At 44.1% G+C, this 6481-nt stretch overlaps 1 protein-coding gene across 1 annotated transcript in view; it reads left to right on the top strand.

Moving 5' to 3' along the window:
* The first annotated feature begins 720 nt into the window (after window positions 1-720).
* Window positions 721-6481, top strand: part of RMDN3 (regulator of microtubule dynamics 3) — a 204478-nt gene continuing 198717 nt past the window's right edge. Inside the window, exon 1 of the mRNA XM_069729857.1 lies at window positions 721-914. The gene's annotated coding sequence lies outside the window, so the exon portion shown is untranslated. The remainder of the gene's footprint in view (window positions 915-6481) is intronic.

Below are 6481 nucleotides of genomic sequence, written 5' to 3'. Positions count from 1 at the left end.
CGGTGCCTGTCACGTTCCCGGCGTCCGCTTCCCTGCACTCCTCCTGCATCCTGTGTCAGCGCCGGCCGGCCGTAAAGCAGAGCACAGCGGTGATGTCACCGCTCTGCTTTACGGCCGGCGCTTACACAGGATGCAGGAGGAGTGCAGGGAAGCAGACGCCGGGGGACGTGACAGGCACCGGAATGTATGTGTTTTTTTTTTTTACATCGTTTACTTCTGCATCCTTGGTCGCTGGAGAGCTGTCTGTGTGACAGCTCTCCAGCGACCACACAAGGACTTTCCAACGATCACGGCCAGGTCGTATCGCTGGTCGTGATCGTTGGAAAGTTGCTGAGTGTGACGGTACCTTAATAGATGAATTCTGGTGGACGTAGCTGCAGACTCCATCTGCTCCATTGTCTTCAGGGTTAACTACCCGTGTCATTAGCTGCTACAGGCTGAGTCAACGTGTGCGTCTGTGTGCTCAGTCCCAATGTAGTGTAAACAGTCTTTAACAAAAGAAAAAGAAAAAAGAGGGATGGCACTACCTTCCACTTAGAGATTCCCAGCCTCTGCACACATCAAGTGCTTCCATACAGCAAAACAGTCCAAATTCCACCACAAGCTGCCGGGTGCTCCTCCAGAAATCACATGAGAGTCAGTGCATTGCATAAGAAAGGAAGGCGGGCACTCACCGATCCGAAGCTTGACTTGACTTTATTGAATGCTCATAAAAACATCATGGCCGGGAGAGTGAACAAGGAGCTCCTGTGAGGAATGTGGAGACGACGGCCGTTTCACGCTCTCACTGCGCTTCCACGGGTCTCTATGTGGAAGGACGCCGGAAGGGAAGATCATATGCTCCGGCCACGGCATACTCCTCCCATTCCCGGTTCCTCCTACCTGGCCATGAGATACAAATTACAACAAACCAGGTAAAGACTTTACAACTTGTGTCCTCCACTTATTCGTCAGCATACACCATCTTTGCCACACACCTTGGGAGCTCTGGGGACCCGGCTTCACCTATGGGAAGCGTCACCATCTAGCCGCCATATCATCACCCCAGAGGACCCCTTTAAGCGGCGGCGGTCCCTACTGACCGAGAACCACAGGTGGCCTCACGAACAATAGACTTTATTCATAATTCCCCTTAAAAGACTGTTCCCCTTTAATTGTGCACCCAGGGCCACAGACCGGGTCGTAGCCACAGTGACATCCCTTTTAAGAGAGACCGGACCTGGCGCCGAGTGCCCCATGGCCCTGGCGGGCGACTCATATGCGATCTGTGCAGTGGACAAAACCCAGTGTAAAATATCTGCCCTGTAGCTAAATATTTTTTTGGCAGCAAAATGGTGTCAAGAAATTGTATAAGACAGTCCCAAAAAATTTTACAGTACCACAAAACTGGCAAAATTTTATGTGCACTTAGATGTGACCGCTGGGATGGGCAAAACCATTTAAAATAGCTGGATTTTCACGCTGTACTATGAAAAGGATCTGCCTGCATTTTGCAGTCCCAACAAGCAAATGGAGAAAAAAACGTGGGATCTGGATTGCATTGGAATTAACCTCTTAAAGCTGCAGCCTTTTTTGTTTTTGCGTTTTCGTTTTTTGCTCCCCTGCTTCCTAGAGCCATAACTTTTTTATTTTTCTGTCAATGTGGTCATGTGAGGGCTTAGTTTTTTTGCGGGATGAGTTGTACTTTTTAACAACACCATTGGTTTTACAATGTCTTGTACTAGAAAATGGGAAAAAAATTCCAAGTGTGGTGAAATTGCAAAAAAAGTGCAATCCTACACTTGCTTTTTGTTTGGCTTTTTTGCTTGGTTCACTAAATGTTAAAAAAGACCTGCGATTATGATTCTCCAGGTCATTACGAGTTCATAGACACCAAACATGTTTAGGTTATTTTTTATCTAAGTGGTGAAAAAAAATTCCAAACTTTGCTTAAAAAAAAAAAAATTGCTCCATTTTCCGGTACCTGTAGCATTTCCATTTTTTGGGATCTCAGGTCAGGTGAGGGCCGAGCTGACGTTTTTAATGATACCACTATTGTGCAGATATGTTCTTTTGATCGCCCGTTATTGCATTTTAATGCAATCTCGCGGCGACCAAAAAAACGTAATTCTGGTGTTTTGAATTGTTTTCTCGCTACGCCATTTAGCAATCAGGTTAATCCTTTTTTTTAATTGATAGATCGGGCGATTCTGAACGTGGCAATACCAAATATGTGTAGGTTTGATTTTTTTTTTTTTATTTTTTTTTTTATTTTGAATGGGGCGAAAGGGGGAGATTTAAACTTTTATATTTTTTTCATATTTTTTAAAACATTTTTTTAAAACTTTTTCCATGCTTCAATAGCCTCCATGGGAGGCTAGGAACTTGCACAACTCGATCGCCTCTGCTACATAGAGGCGAAGCATAGATCACCTCTATGTAGAAGAATTACAGGCTTGCTATGAACGCCGACCACAGGGTGCTGCTCACAGCAAGCCGACATCAACAACCATAGAGGTCTCAAGGAGACCTCAGGTGGTCATGCCGATGCATCGCTGACCCCCGATCACATGACAGGGGTCAACGATGTGCGCATTTCCAGCCTGATGGCCTGAAGCGGTAGTTAAATGCCTCTGTCAGCGTTTGACAGCAACATTTAACTAGTTAATAGCGGCGGGTGGATCGCGATTCCACCTGCTGCTATTGCGCGCACATGTCAACTGTACAAAAGCGCCGGAGCCCACATCAAAGAGGGAGACACGACATGCGCCGTACTAGTACGGCACATGTTGTGAAGGGGTTAAGTAAACAAGATTATATTGCAAAAAAAATAAAAATTATTCCTGGCCAGTGAAACCTGGGGCTATATATACGGTCAATATATGTAATAGGCAGCAGCAGCAGCAGCAGACAGTAATGGAATGGACCCTCTTGATGTATGCAATGATATCTACATACCCACATACAGTGCCTGCATGCCTTGCACTGATATGTATAGAGCCACATGCACTCCGCTGCCTACCTAGCACTGCAATCTATATACTCCGTAATTAGTCCTTAGAAGGACTGTTGGTTTAGCTGGATTTGTGTATTCAATAATGGTATACCCACAGTAACTGTATACCCCACCTATTCTATCCCTATCGCTACAGCAACTCTCCCTACACTGGTGATTCCGGAGCTGACCGTGCCGAGCAGGGCAGCGCTTGGTCTGATATAGACCTGATGACACTATGCGGCCAGCCAATCACTGTAATGCCAGAACCAACATGGCTGCGGCATTACAGTGTGTGGCAGACAATCCCTGCATGTTAATTGAGCGCCAACCACGCAGAGCGGGTACCCCGCCTCCTGCCAAATAATCCTGGAAAAGCTCAGCGCTCACCGAGCACTGCGAGTACAGCGATGCTCGGGCGAGTACCAAGCATTACCGAGTATGCTCGCTCATCACTAGTTTTAACATATCATGTACTGTAAAACGTTAAAAAAATTCCAAGTGCTGTGAAATTGTAAAAATATGCAATTCCACAGTTGTTGTTTTTTTTTTTTACCATGTTCATTTAATGCTAAAACTGACCTGCCATTATGATTCTCCAGGTCATTACGAGTTCATAGACGCCAAACATGTCTAGGTTCTTTTTTATTTAAGAGGTGAAAACAAATCGAAAGTTTGTTAAAGAAATAAAAATTGCAGCATTTTCCGATCCCTGTAGCGTGTCCATTTTTTGTGATCTCGGGTTGGGTAAGGGCTTATTTTTTGCGTGCCAAGCAGATAGGATCTTTTGATCATCCGTTATTGCATTTTAATGCAATGTTGCGGCGACTAAAAAAAAACGTAATTCTGGCATTTTGACTTTTTTCATTACGTCGCTTAACGATCAGGTTAATTTTTTTTTATATTAGTAGATCGGTCGATTCTGAATGTGACGATACCAAATATGTGTATGTTTGATTTTTTTTTTATTGTTTCATTTTGAATGTGGTGAAAGGGTGGTGATTTGAACGTTTATATATTTTTAATTTTTATATTTTTAAAAACATTTTTTTTACTTTTGTTGGCATCTACTATATAATTGTCCAAGGGTCACTTCCGTCTTTCTGTCTGTCTTTCTGTCACAGATATTCATTGGTCGCGGCCTCTGTCTGTCATGGAATCCAAGTCGCTGATTGGTCTCGCCAGCTGCCTGTCATGGCTGCCACGACCAATCAACGATGGCCACAGGCCGATTAGTCCCTCCCGACTCCCCGGCACCCGCTCCATACTCCCCGCAGTCACCGCTCACACAGGGTTAATGCCAGCGGTAACGGACCGCGTTATGCCACGGGTAACGCACTCCGTTACCGCCGCTATTAACCCTGTGTGACCAAGTTTTTATTATTGATGCTGCCCATGCAGCGCCAATAGTAAAAGGATCTAATGTTAAAAATAATTTTTAAAAAATCATTATATACTCACCGTCCGCCGCCTTTCCCGCTCCTTGCGACGCTCCGGTAACCGCTCCATGCAAGCTGCAGTTTCTGCTGGCAAGGATGGTATGCGACAAGGACCTGCCATGACGTCACGGTCATGTGACCGCGACGTCATCTCGGGTCCTGCGCTACCAACCCTGGGACCGGAGCTGCCGAGTGCACCACACACAGGCGACATGACTACAAGGGCTCCTTCGGAAGGTGAGTATATGTTTATTTTTTATTTTTTTACCTGTGACATACGTGGCTGGGCAATATACTACGTGACTGGCCAATATACTACGTGGCTGGGCAATATACTACGTGGCTCTGTGCTGTATACTATGTCACTGGGCAATATACTACGTGGCTCTGTGCTGTATACTACGTAACTGGGCAATATACTACGTGGCTGGGCAATATACTACGTGACTGGGCAATATATATACTACGTGGCTGGGCAATATACTACGTGGCTGGGCAATATACTACGTGATTGGGAAATATACTACGTGGCTGGGCAATATACTACGTGACTGGGCAATATACTACGTGGCTGGGCAATATACTACGTGACTGGGCAATATACTACGTGGCTGGGCAATATACGTGACTGATGATCAGATCGCCTGTATGTAGCAGAAATTATGACTTGCTATGAGCGCTGACCAACGGACGGTGCCCATAGCAATCTGGCTATGACAACCATAAAGGTCTGCTGGAGACCTCTGGTTGTCATGCCAACCCATCGGTGACCCCCATCGGAGTCACCGATGGGCAGCATTTCCGATGCTCTTGCCGGAAACATGAGTTAAATGCCTCTGTCAGAGATTAACAGCTGCATTTAACTAGTTAACAGCCGCAGGTGGTTCGCAATTCCACCCGCGGCTGTTAGAGGCACATATCAGCTGTTCAAAACAGCAGACATGTGCTGAAAAAAGATGTAGGCTCAGCGCCGGAGCCTACATCAAAGGGAGGGAGTCCGACATCGGCATACTATTACACCCGATGTCGGAAAGGGGTTAACCCTGCTGTTTTGTTCGCATTTACTATACACTTGTAGTGTCCGGGTCACTATGACCCGGCCTATTAAACCTTGATTTTAGACACTCTAACTCCATTTTTTTAATACTTTTTGCTTACTAGACTGTTTGTGAACATGTTTGGTAGTAAAAAAAAAAGAAAAATGAACTAGAAATCTTTTTTTTTTTTTTTTGTTCTGAAAAAACAGATCCATCCAATGAGCAAAACGAAAATAGAAAACTACACATATTTTGCAAAAGATAAAAAACAAAACAATCAAATCAAACATTTTGTGATAAAAAAATTAAAGATCATAAACATTACAATGTGAATATATTTACATGATCATATAAATTTACGGATTCTTGCATGAAAAACAATACACATGATTTTTGCATAGAAATGTTTTACAGCCAGAACATGTTATACTTGTCTTGTTGTCACAAGTAGAAGGGCAATAGCTGCATCTTTTTCTTTTGATGCCGGAAGAGGCCATGGGGGTAGAAGCACACAGCTGCTCTCCAAAGAAACTGAAAGGTAACATGTCTGGGCTAGCATATGTGTACTGATAAGAGCAGAGAAGATAAGAACCCTTCTGAAAACAAGCAGATAAGCCAGGAAGACAGACTTACTTAGCAAAAAAAAATTATTTGCAAGACTTTACAGCTCAGCTTTACAAAAAAAAGTCTTAGACAGCGCGTTCTGAGCAGTCCGTTCTGCGCATAATATACACGTGTAGTGCACACCTAGTGATCTCTGATGCACTCTACATTTTAGAATAGACTGCGCACCAAAAATAATCAATATAAAGCCATTTTTATGGTGCGCAGATCTCAATGCATACCCCCGGTAGAGCGCGTGTACGACCCCATTGAAATAATTTAGGAAATAAATCAATTGATATACAATAGTAGATGCAATAAATAGACCCAACTGAGGTTATAACTCCTTTATTTCACTAAAAATATGGCCTCACAGCTGTAAAAAACTATGTCGGGTCACTATGACCCGAACACAACAAGTGTAACTT

This window comes from Ranitomeya imitator, chromosome 1 (genome assembly GCF_032444005.1).
Source record: "Ranitomeya imitator isolate aRanImi1 chromosome 1, aRanImi1.pri, whole genome shotgun sequence".
In the NCBI taxonomy this organism is placed as follows: domain Eukaryota; kingdom Metazoa; phylum Chordata; class Amphibia; order Anura; family Dendrobatidae; genus Ranitomeya; species Ranitomeya imitator.
This window is presented reverse-complemented; position numbering and strand designations above follow the sequence as displayed.